This window comes from Nomascus leucogenys, chromosome 6 (genome assembly GCF_006542625.1).
Source record: "Nomascus leucogenys isolate Asia chromosome 6, Asia_NLE_v1, whole genome shotgun sequence".
Taxonomy (NCBI): Eukaryota; Metazoa; Chordata; class Mammalia; order Primates; family Hylobatidae; genus Nomascus; species Nomascus leucogenys.
The window spans coordinates 40,657,787-40,670,813 of record NC_044386.1 but is presented as its reverse complement, the minus strand read 5'-3'; the positions used below and the strand labels follow the sequence as shown (position 1 = coordinate 40,670,813).

The window sequence follows — 13,027 nt, the reverse complement described above, 5'->3', positions numbered from 1 at the left end:
TCTGAAAATCACTTCAAAAATTGAAATGAAAGAAGATATCTGAGAACCACATTATCTTTTTCCCTATCAAATCAATTGCAAACTGATATATTTTCAGTAAAAAAAAATAGAAACCAAGAAAAAATTATCAGTAAAATTAATAAACTAATGAAAAAATCACATCTACTTATTACTGTCTGAATGCTGATTGAGCAATTTTATCTCTCAGCTGAATTCTGCTACAGATTCCATCTTCACAGATACCAGCTGTGAAGAAGCAACTGGTAAGAATCAAAACAGTAAAGATCCATTTCGTCTAGAATTTTGCTGCCCTCTGTCATCAAGCAAATAGAAATATGGGGGTTAGTACTGTCTTATTTTCCAAATGAATTATAGCTCCACAAAGCCCCATACCTAAGTTTTAATAGAAGTAACTGGGTTCATCATTAGGACTCTAAAATATTTCACTTCCAAATAGGTAGAAGAATAAGGTTATATACTCTTTAAAATTTATACTCACTCTTTTAACTAGAAAAATAATCTCAAAAGAAAAATAAGAGAAATGAACTTCTCATGCTCATTTATAATCACTCAAGAATGTACCATAGGAATGCCACTGCTGAAATATGTGCCAATAACTGATCTGGTTTTGAAAACAGTTCATTTGTAGACCTCTGGAGGTGGGGTAGTAAAAGAAAAGGAAAAAAAAAAACTAGTTGTTCTGAGTAATCAAATGCATTTTAAGAATTCAAATCACTGCATGTGATTGAAACTGTCATTCTACATAATCATAACTGACTTTATCACTTCAGAAAAAATTTCCCAAAACTTATTGAACTCTATTTTAAGTGCTGTAATAAATATATTATTGCTTCATTATACCACTTAAAGGCTATATAAGTGTCAATCTATTGCTTTTTTAAAAAATACAACACTTTAGTATTAAAAAAGTAAAAAAGCACCAAGATCTTCAATGATAAGTACCACATCGAGAAAACTATGTCCACCCCACACAGTGATGGCTCAGCCTGCTACCAGCTTGGTGGACACATTTCCATTATGCTGAGTAGGGCCCAGGCAAAGGCAGGGAGGAAAAGGTACACAGAAGATGAGCAAGAAGCCATACTTTAATAAAGCCTAAATAACATAAATTTCAAACATGATGAATCAAAATGTTGCCAGAATTGTAATTGTTCTTTCAATCTAAACTCATTTATCAGACACAACATTGACATTTTACAGAGCCCAAAGTCTGACAAATTTGTCTAAGATTATTACATACAAAATAAAATCTGAAATGTCTTTAAATGTATTATTAAAGGATAAGAGGGTGAAAGAATTAAAGTAATGCCTTTTTTTTTTTTTTTTTTTTTTTTTTGAGATGGAGTCTCGCTCTGTCACCCAGGCTGGAGTGCAGCAGCATGACCTCAGCTCACTGCAACCTCCGCCTCCTGGGTTCAAGAGATTTTCCTGCCTCAGCCTCCAGAGTAGCTGGGATTACAGGTGCACGCCACCACACCTGGCTAACTTTTTATATATTTGGTAGACATGTGGTTTCACCATGTTGGCCACGCTGGTCTCAAACTCCTGAACACAAGTGATCTGCCTGCCTCGGCCTCCCAAAGTGCTGGGATTACAGGAATGAGCCACAGTGCCCAGCTAAAGTAATGCTTTTAATTAAGTTCACAATCCCTAGCTGACATGATGTTTTAAATTCCTAACACATTCCTCCCATATTTAAACCCAACGTTTAAAACACAAATAGCCACATCTGAGACTTCCCAAACATTCAACTCATTGATCTAGATTAATCCTTTCTAGTTTTGAATTATACAATTCTGAAATTGTTATCAAAATATATGTTCTACCAAATTTTTGCCCTTAAAATTGATTTAAAGGACTATTTCGGACATTAAGATATTTCTGTCATAGGTAACTTTTTAAAAAAAAAAGTCCAGTGAGAATTGGGTTCCAAGATGGCCGAATAGGAACAGCTTCAGTCTACAGCTCCCAGCATGAGAGATGCAGAAGACGGGTAATTTCTCCATTTCCAACTGAGGTACTGAGTTCATCACACTGGGGCTTGTCAGACAGTGCGGGCAGGACAGTGGGTGCAGTCCACCAAGCGTGAGCCGAAGCAGGTGAAGTGCAAAGGGTCAGGGAATACCCTTTCCTAGCCAAGGGAAGCAGTGACGGAGGGCACTTGGAAAATCAGGTCACTCTCACCCTAATACTACCACGCTTTTCCAACGGTCTTAGCAAATGGCACACCAGGAGATTATATCTCACACCTAGCCTGGAGGGTCCCACGCCCACAGAGCCTTGCTCATTGCTAGCACAGCAGTCTGAGATCAAACTGCAAGGTGGCAGCGAGGCTAGGGGAGGGGCGCCCACCACTGCTGAGCCTTGAGTAGGTAAACAAAGCAGCCAGGAAGCTCGAACTGGGTGCAGCCCACCGCAGCTCAAGGAGGCCTGCCTGCCTCTGTAGACTCCACCTCTGGGGGCAGGGCATAGCTGAACAAAAGGCAGCAGAAACCTCTGCAGACTTACATGTCCCTGTCTGACAGCTTTGAAGAGAGTAGTGGTTCTCCCAGCACGGAGCTTGAGATCTGACAACAGACAGACTGCCTCCTCAAGTGGGTCCCTGACCCCGAAGTAGCCTAACTGGGAGGCACCCTGCAGTAGGGGCAGACTGACACCTCACACAGCTGGGTACCCCTCTGAGATGAAGCTTCCAGAGGAACAATCAGGCAGCAACATTTGCTGTTCAGCAATATTCGCAGTTCTGCAGCCTCCACTGCTGATACCGAGGCAAACAGGGTCTGGAGTGGACCTCCAGCAAACTCCAACAGACCTGCAGCTGAGGGTCCTGATTGTTAGAAGGAAAACTAACAAACACAAAGGACAGCCACACCAAAACCTCATCTGTATGTCACCATCATCAAAGACCAATGGTAGATAAAACCACAAAGATGGGGAAAAAACAAAGCAGAAAAGCTCAAAATTCTAAAAATCAGAGCGCCTCTCCCCCTCCAAAGGAATGCAGCTCCTTGCCAGCAACAGAACAAAGGTGGACGGAGAATGACTTTGACAAGCTGAGAGATAAAGGCTTCAGACGATCAAACTTCTCCGAGCTAAAGGAGGAAGTTCGCACCCATTGCAAAAAGCTAAAAACCTTGAAAAAAGATTAGATGAATGGCTAACTAAAATAAACAGTGCAGAGAAGTATTTAAATGACCTGATGGAGCTGAAAACCATGGCAGGAGAACTACGTGATGAATGCACAAGTTTCAGTAGCCGATTAGATCAACTGGAAGAAAGGGTATCAGTGATTGAAGATCAAATGAATGAAATGAAGCAAGAAGAGAAGTTTAGAGAAAAAACAGTAAAAAGAAATGAACAAAGCCTCCAAGAAATATGGGACTATGTGAAAAAACCAAATCTACGTCTCATTGATGTACCTGAAAGTGATGGGGTGAATGGAACCAAGTTGGAAAACACTCTGCAGGATATTATCTGGGAGAACTTCCCAAACCTAGCAAGGCAGGCCAACATTCAAATTCAGGAAATACAGAGAATACCACAGAGATACTCCTCAAGAAGAGCAACTCCAAGACACACAATTGTCAGATTCACCAAAGTTGAAATGAAATAAAAAATGTTCAGGGCAGCCAGAGAGAAAGGTCGGGTTACCCACAAAGGGAAGCCCATCAGACTAACAGCGGATCTCTCAGCAGAAATCCTACAAGCCAGAGAGAGTGGGGGCCAATATTCAACATTCTTAAAGAAAACAACTTTCAATCCAGAATTTCATATCCAACCAAACTAAGCTTCATAAGTGAAGGAGAAATAAAATCCTTTACAGACAAGCAAATGCTGAGAGATTTTGTCACCACCAGGCCTGCCCTACAAGAGCTCCTGAAGGAAGCACTAAATATGGAAAGGAACAACCGGTACCATCCAATATAAAAACATGCCAAATTGTAAAGACTATTGATGCTAGGAAGAAACTGCATCAACTAAGGAGCAAAATAACCAGCTAACATCATAATGACAGGATCAAATTCACACATAACAATATTAACCTTAAATGTAAATGGGCTAAATGCTCCAATTAAAAGACACACACTGGCAAATTGGATAAAGAGTCAAGACCCATCAGTGTGCTGTATTCAGGAGACCCATCTCACATGCAGAGACACGCATAAGCTCAAAATGAAGGGATGAAGGAAGATCTACCAAGCAAATGGAAAGCAAAAAAAAGCAGGGGTTACAATCCTAGTCTCTGATAAAACAGACTTTAAACCAGCAAAGATCAAAAGAGACAAAGAATGCCATTACATAATGGCAAAGGGATCAATTCAACAAGAAGAGCTAACTATCCCAAATATATATGCACCCAATGCAGGGGCACCCAGATTCATAAAGCAAGTCCTTAGAGACCTATAAAGAGACTTGACTCCCACACAATAATAATGGGAGACTTTAACACCCCACTGTCAACATTAGACAGATCAATGAGACAGAAAGTCCACAAGGATATCCAGGAATAGAATGGGGCTCTGCACCAAGTGGACCTAATAGACATCTACAGAATGTCTCCACCCCAAATCAACAGAATATACATTCTTCTCAGCACCACACCGCACTTATTCCAAAATTGACCACATAGATGGAAGTAAAGCACACCTCAGCAAATATAAAAGAACAGAAATTATAACAAACTGCCTCTCAGACCACAATGCAATCAAACTAGAACTCAGGATTAAGAAACTCACTCAAAACCACTCAACTACGTGGAAACTGAACAACCTGCTCCTGAATGACTACTGGGTACATAAAAAAATGAAGGCAGAAATAAAGATGTTCTTTGAAACCAATGAGAACAAAGACACAACATACCAGAATCTCTGAGACACATTTAAAGCAGTGTGTAGAGGGAAATTCATAGCACTAAATGCCCACAAGAGAAAGCAGGAAAGATCTAAAATTGACACCCTGACATCACAATTAAAAGAACTAGAGAAGCAAGAGAAAACATATTCAAAAGCCAACACAAGTCTAGAAATAACTAAGATCAGAGCAGACCTGAAGGAAATAGAGACACAAAAAACCATTAAAAAAATCAATGAATCCAGGAGCTGGTTTTTTGAAAAGATCAACAAAATTGATAGACCACTGGCAAGACTAATAAATAAGAAAAGAGACAAGAATCAAATAGACGCAATAAAAAATGATAAGGAGAATATCACCACCGATCCCACAGAAATACAAACTATGATCAGAGAATACTATAAACACCTCTATGCAAATAAACTAGAAAATCTAGAAGAAATGGATAAATTCCTGGACACATACACCCTCCCAAGACTAAACCAGGAGGAAGCTGAATCCCTGAATAGACCAATAACAGGCTCTGAAATTGAGGCAATAATTAATAGCTTACCAGCCAAAAAAAGTCCAGGACAAGACAGATTCACAGCCGAATTCTACCAGAGATACAAAAAGGAGCTAGTACCATTCCTTCTGAAACTATTCCAATCAACAGAAAAAGAGGGAATCCTCCCTAACTCATTTTATGAGGCCAGCATCATCCTGATACCAAAGCCTGGCAGAGACACAACAAAAAAAGAGAATTTTAGACCAATATCCCTGATGAACACTGATGCAAAAATCCTCAATAAAATACTGGCAAACTGAATCCAGCAGCACATCAAAAGCTTATCCACCATGATCAAGTGGGCTTCATCCCTGGGATGCAAGGCTGGTTCAACATAAGAAAATCAATAAACGTAATCCAGCATATAAACAGAACCAATGACAAAAAACCACATGATTATCTCAATAGATGCAGAAAAGGCCTTTCACAAAATTCAACAGCCCTTCATGCTAAAAACTCTCAATAAATTAGGTATTGATGAGACATATCTCCAAATAATAAGAGCTATCTGTGACAAACCCACAGCCAATATCATATTGAATGGGCAAAAACTGGAAGCATTCCCTTTGAAAACTGCCACAAGACAGGGATGCCCTCTCTCACCACTCCTATTCAACATAGTGTTGGAAGTTCTGGCCAGGGCAATCAGGCAGGAAAAAGAAATAAAGGGTATTCAATTATGAAAAGAGGAAGTCAAATTGTCCCCGTTTGCAGATGACATGACTGTATATCTAGAAAACCCCATCGTCTCAGCCCAAAATCTCCTTAAGCTGATAAGCAACTTCAGCAAAGTCTCAGGATACAAAATCAATGTGCAAAAATCACAAACATTCTTATACACCAATAACAGACAAACAGAGAGCCAAATCATGAGTGAACTCCCATTCACAATTGCTTCAAAGAGAATATAATACCTAGGAATCCAACTTACAAGGGATGTGAAGGACCTCTTCAAGGAGAACTGCAAACCACTGCTCAATGAAATAAAAGAGGACACAAACAAATGGAAGAACGTTCCATGCTCATGGATAGGAAGAATCAATATCATGAAAATGGCCATACTGCCCAAGGTAATTTATAGATTCAATGCCATCCTCATCAAGCTACCAATGACTTTCTTCACAGAACTGGAAAAAACTACTTTAAAGTTCATATGGAACCAAAAAAGAGCCCACATTGCCAAGTCAATCCTAAGCCAAAAGAACAAAGCTGGAGGCATCACACTACCTGACTTCAATCTATACTACAAGGCTACAGTAACCAAAACAGCATGGTACTGGTACCAAAACAGGTATATAGACCAATGGAACAGAACAGAGCCCTCAGAAATCATACCACACATCTACAACCATCTGATCTTTGACAAACCTGACAAAAACAGGAAATGGGGAAAGGATTCCCTATTTAATAAATGGTGCTGGGAAAACTGGCTAGCCATATGTAGAAAGCTGAAACTGGATCCCTTCCTTACACCTTATACAAAAATTAATTCAAGATGGATTCAAGACTTACATGTTAGACCTAAAACCATAAAAACCCTAGAAGAAAACCTAGGCAATACCATTCAGGACATAGGCATGGGCAAGGACTTCATGTATAAAACTCCAGAAGCAATGGCAACAAAAGCCAAAATTGACAAATGGGATCTAATTAAACTAAAGAGCTTCTGCACACCAAAAAAACTACCATCGGAGTGAACAGGCAACCTACAGAATGGGAGAAAATTTTTGCAATCTACTCATCTGACAAAGGGCTAATATCCAGAATCTACAATGAACTCAAACAAATTTACAAGAAAAAAGCAAACAACCCCATCAACACGTGGGCAAAGGATGTGAACAGACACTTTTCAAAAGAAGACATTTATGCAGCCAAAAGACACATGAAAAAATGCTCATCATCACTGGCCATCAGAAAAATGCAAATCAAAACCACAATGAGATACCATCTCACACCAGTTAGAATGGCCATCAGTAAAAAGTCAGGAAACAACAGGTACTGGAGAGGATGTGGAGAAATAGGAACACTTTTACACTGTTGGTGGGACTGTAAACTAGTTCAACCATTGAGGAAGTCAGTGTGGCAATTCCTCAAGGATGTAGAACTAGAAATACCATTTGACCCAGCCATCCCATTACTGGGTATATACCCAAAGGATTATATATCATGCTGCTATAAAGACACATGCACACGTATGTTTATTGTGGCCCTATTCACAATAGCAAAGACTTGGAACCAACCCAAATGTCCAACAATGATAGACTGGATTAAGAAAATGTGGCACATATACACCATGGAATACTATGCAGCCATGAAAAAGGATGAGTTCATGTCCTTTGTAGGGACACGGATGAAGCTGGAAACCATCATTCTGAGCAAACTATCGCAAGGACAAAAAACCAAACACTGCATGTTCTCACTCATTGGTGGGAATTGAACAATGAGAACACTTGGACACAGGAAGGGGAACATCACACACCGGGGCCTGTCGTGGGGTGGGGGGAGTGGAGAGGGATAGCATTAGGAGATATACCTAATGTAAATGAGTTAATGGGTGCGGCACTCCAACATGGCGCATATATACATACGTAACAAATCTGCACATTGTGCACATGTATCCTAGAACTTAAAGTATAATAATAAAAAAAAATACCAGAAAAAAAAATTCAGTGAACAAAGAGGTTCCATCACCCTTATCATACAGTCCTGCAGAAGATCACAGCAGTAGATGTACAGCTGTACAGATGTAGAGGGACAGAGGAGAGGGATAAATAAACCATTTTATTCTAACTCGGCTTAAAAGGAACCATTATTTCCTCCTATAAAACTGAATGAAGAAGAAGGAAAGAATCTCTGAGGACATTTAATTAATGGGTACCCACTTCTGATGGCATCTTAGGGAGAAAAAAAAGGAACCACACAGTAGTAGTTTAACCATCATAGTCAACTTGTTAAACATGTATCCACAATTATATCACCATTAAGGTATAATAATTCCATGTGGTCTCTTAAAAACGAAATTATTTTTATCTCTAAATTTACCATTGCAACATCATATTCTCAACAAATGTTTAGCGTTTATAGTTTTGTTTTGGTTCTTTCTCTTTTTTTTTTTTTTTTTTTTTGCCTGCTTAAATGATTAATGAGACTATCCTGTGACCACTGTTCCAGAGATTGAACAGTTCCCAGCTTCCAAGACAAAGAATTTGCAAGACTGTTTAAGACTATTCCTTTTAAGCTATTAAGCCAATAATTAAAATTGCATTCTACATTAAAGAGAATCCTAATTCACATAATTCTGAACACACTGTGAGAAATAAATCTGAAAGCAAGGAAAGGTCATAAAACTGACAAAGCCAAAGCAATAATAACATATATACCATTTACTAGCATCTCTCTTTTCAATGCTTTGTAGATACTAATTAATTAATCACAAAGGAAAAAAATATTTTTGATTTGGCTTTTGATCCACTTCATTCTGTTCTATTTTTATTTGGAACCAAGGAGCAAAGTGCAAAAATCAGAAAATTTGATCTGAAAATGCTGTTCAATTTTTGTAAGACCTCTATTTCTGAGGCAATCTGGATACTATCACAAACAAAGAAACTGTAAAATCATAAAGAGGTTAATGTCTATATGATAATTGGATATCATTCATTTGAATACGGTTGTTTGGACACCGTCAACATTTTTCAGTTTTTATAATCTTGGGTATTGTGTAACCATAGCACCGAGCTCAGAGGACACCCAAAAGAATTCTTTGTCAGAACAAAAATTCAATTTTAGGGATTGCTGGTTAGCCACTTGGGGTGCATTCCATTTCCTCACACATAATAAAATCACCCTGTTCTAGTTTGGACTTGCGTGTTTCCTTCAATAAATAACAGTGAAGGTCAACATCCTGGTACCATATTAACTCTACTATATCTGCTATCACAGTCTATCTGGAGAAGATTCTAAAACATGAAATAAGCTAACAAATAAAATATGTCTCTAATGTTCATTTAACAAACCAATTTGTGTGAATGTGCCAGGTACTTGGCCAGACTCCACAAACACAAAGGTGAATAATAAATGGTGCCTTACGATACTTTCTCAGTAAAATGAGAATAATATTTCCTACCTCCAGTATTTGTGTGGGGATTAAATGAGCTATATTTTGTAAAGCACCCAGCATAATGCCTCCTGCATTGCACTAATGCCCAATTTTGAGTAGCTATTTCATTTTTATGATTATACTGATCTACCTAGAGCCGCTAAGCACAGCCATGAAGAGACTGAATAAATCTCCTATAATTTCCTATAATAAAGAAGCATAAAGAAGGTTTATCAATGAAGGTTAATGTAAAAAAGTGAGAAATCAGAAAATTGTAGAAGAAAAGATAATTTCTATCTCCAAAATCAAAAAATATGACAGGCTTGTATTTGTTGGTTTCTGACTTGTTTTGTAACAATGCCTAGGAGTAGAGATCATACAGTAAGACAAACACATTGCACATCACAGGTAAGAGCTTTGACTGGTGAATCCTTTGTGGAGATCGATTTAGCAATATCAAAAGCCAACAAAAAGTTCTTACTCTCTTTGACCATGTAATTGCACTTATAAAAACTGGACCTAAGGAAATAATCAAAGATGTATAAGAAGGAAAACTGCAACCAAAAAAAAAAAGAAAGTTAAAAACAACTAATATGAATTTGAATAAATAGATTATGGTAATATCTGTGTGCTATAATAGTAGGAGCTAAAAATTATTAGAAAATTAAACATTAATTAAACCTTAATTAAAATTAAGTTAGACAATTACATAATATATTAAATAGAATATATTTAAACATATTCATATAAAAAAGACTAGAATGTTAACAGTTAAGTGGTAATGGAAGTTTAGGTAATTTTATTTTTTTATTTATCCTTTTCTGATTCTTTCAAATTTCCTACATTAAACATCTTTAACTAATTGGATTTTTTTTTTTTTTTTGAGACACGGTCTCACTCTGTCACCTAGGCTGCAGTCCAGTGGTACAATCACAGCTCATTGCTGCCTCAACCTCCCCAGGTTCAGGTGATCCTCTTGCCTCAGCCCCCCAAGTAGCTGGGACTATAGGCATGTGCCACCATGCCCAGCTAACTTTTATATTTTTTGTAGAGACAGGGTTTTGTCATGTTGCCCAGGCTAGTCTTGAACTCCTGGACTCAATTGATCCACCTGCCTTGGCCTCCCAAAGTGCTAGAATTACAAGTATGAGCCATGGCGCCTGGTCAGAATTTTTTTTTAATTAAAACTTCAACTGTTCTTGAATCCAAATTATTAATCTGACCCAATATGATATTTATGGCCTCAGGCAGCTATCGGAATAATTTGGTAGTTCTATATACAGAATAGGAATACAAAATATCTATGGAATGCTGATGGTAAATGGCATGCCTGTGGCAGTGAAATGGAAACAAAAGAAATAGAAGACCTAGAGAAAACATATCAAAAAAATAAAAGAATAAGAAAAATAAGAGAAAGATGATATAATTGCAGAACACGTAGAAGAGAGTACTTTCAACAAGTACCTCTTACTACCTTATTCTAGTGTTACAGAAGAGTTACTGTAAGACTTACTATGGTTGTATAACTAATAATAATAAAAGACACTAAGTGAAGAAGGAAAAAGAGAGTAATGAGAGAGACACAGACAGAAATGTGGGGAATACTCTTCATAAATTTAAAAACCTAAAGAAAACCATTTTTTAAAAAGGATAAAATGAGAAATTACCTATGCTGACATTTCAAGAACTAGATACAAGTCTTCTTCCCTCCTCTCCCCATATCAGCATGCCACAGGCTTTGTTAACATTCAAATCCTTCAAATCCTCCCATTTAACTTTAAAAGCCACTTCCTGACAAACCGCAAGTTTAAGTAATAATGGAAATCTGCTGCCCCCTGCTGGTCATTCAAATTCATCAACAGAAGCAAAATCAAACTAAGGGTTAAAAGTTTATTTTTACAGAAAACTGTATTTCTAGTACAATTTCATAAATATTTCTTCTTCACAAATGTTTCTTCCTTCTGTCACAATGCCTGATACTTTTCAAATAGGATACATAAACCTTCACCTTTCCAAATTCCCCAAGTAATTTGGGCGATTTAATTTTAAAACCCCTTAGCTTGTTTTGAATTTGGGCTATCAACTCCTTTGTTTTGCAATATAGCCTAAGAAACAAAAATATTTTTTACTATGAAAAGATACTTCAGCCTTCCAAATTACAATGAGATTTTCAATTAAATCATACGAAAAATCCTGAGTTGTAAAATAAGGGAGATTTTTAAAATATTATAATAAAAGAATGAAGGTAGAGTAAGTATCTGATATGGTTTGGCTCTGAGTCCCTACCCAAATCTCATGTCGAATTGTAATCCCCACATGCCACAGGGGGGTCCTTGTGGAAGGTGATGGATTATGGGGGCTGACTTCCGCCTTGCTGTTCTTATGCTAGTGAGTTCTCACGAGATCTGGTGGTTTAAAAGTGTGTGGCACATCCCCCTTCACTCTTTCCCCTGCTCCGCTATGGTAAGATATGCTTGCTTCCCATTCACCTTCTGCCATGATTGTAAGTTTCCTGTGGCCTTACAGTCATGCTTCCTGTTAAGCCTGTGGAACCGTGAGTCAATTAAACCTCTTTACGTCAAAAATTACCCAGTCTGACGTAGTTCTTTACAGCAGTGTGAGAATGGACTAATACAGATCCCTTTCTTGTCTAAATTATTTATTAGTGTAAAATCACGTTCTGCTTTTAGTTTCATACTTGTACTTTAACAGTTATCCAAAAGTATTATTTAGAAAATAACATCTATAATTTGAAAAAAAAGTTCTGCTCAAACCTTTAATTATAATATTTACAGAACATCTTCTTGCCATCAAGAAGAGAACGTGAAACAAACAGAAAAGCTAGGAAGTACTAGTGTTGTACTTTTTTCTGTTCTTTTTTTAAAAAACCATCATGCTGACCACAAAACTTCTAAGGTAGAAACTCTCACAGATGACCAACGGGAGTGTAAATTAGGACAACCTTTCCAGAAACATGGCTATAAGTATAATGAGCCTATAAATTCTAGGAATCTATCTTAAGACAAAAATCTGAAATGTCAAAGATATGTACAAAGAGAAATCAAAATCAAACAACTTCATAGGTATAGCATTAAGGGCAAATCAAATAAATTTTGTATATCCATATGATGGATCAGGATAAAGTCTCTTAAAATAATATTTTAAAAGAATTTTTAATGACAAAAAGTCAACAATATAGTATATAAGTTTTTTTAAATGTAGGACAATATACAACATGGTCAGACAAGTAAATACACAGATATGCCATACATAAGGAAATAAACCAAAATCTTACCTGTTTATCTCCAGATGGAGAGAGGCACTAGAAGATTTTCATCTTTCTATTTAATTTTCCTAATTATTTACAGCTGGGTACCTTAAAGGCAGTCTTGGAAATTTATGCAAATGAAATACTCTGCTATTTCTGCTGAAGAGAATTCAAAGCTACCGTACTCTTTTTTTTTTTCTTTTGAGATGGAGTCTCACTATGTCACCCAGGCTGGAGTGTAGTG

General features: G+C 37.4%; 1 protein-coding gene across 2 annotated transcripts in view; it reads right to left on the bottom strand.

The window, feature by feature from the left end:
• NNT (nicotinamide nucleotide transhydrogenase) overlaps window positions 1–13,027 on the bottom strand; it is a 101,330-nt gene that overhangs the window by 30,891 nt on the left and 57,412 nt on the right. The window lies entirely within an intron of this gene.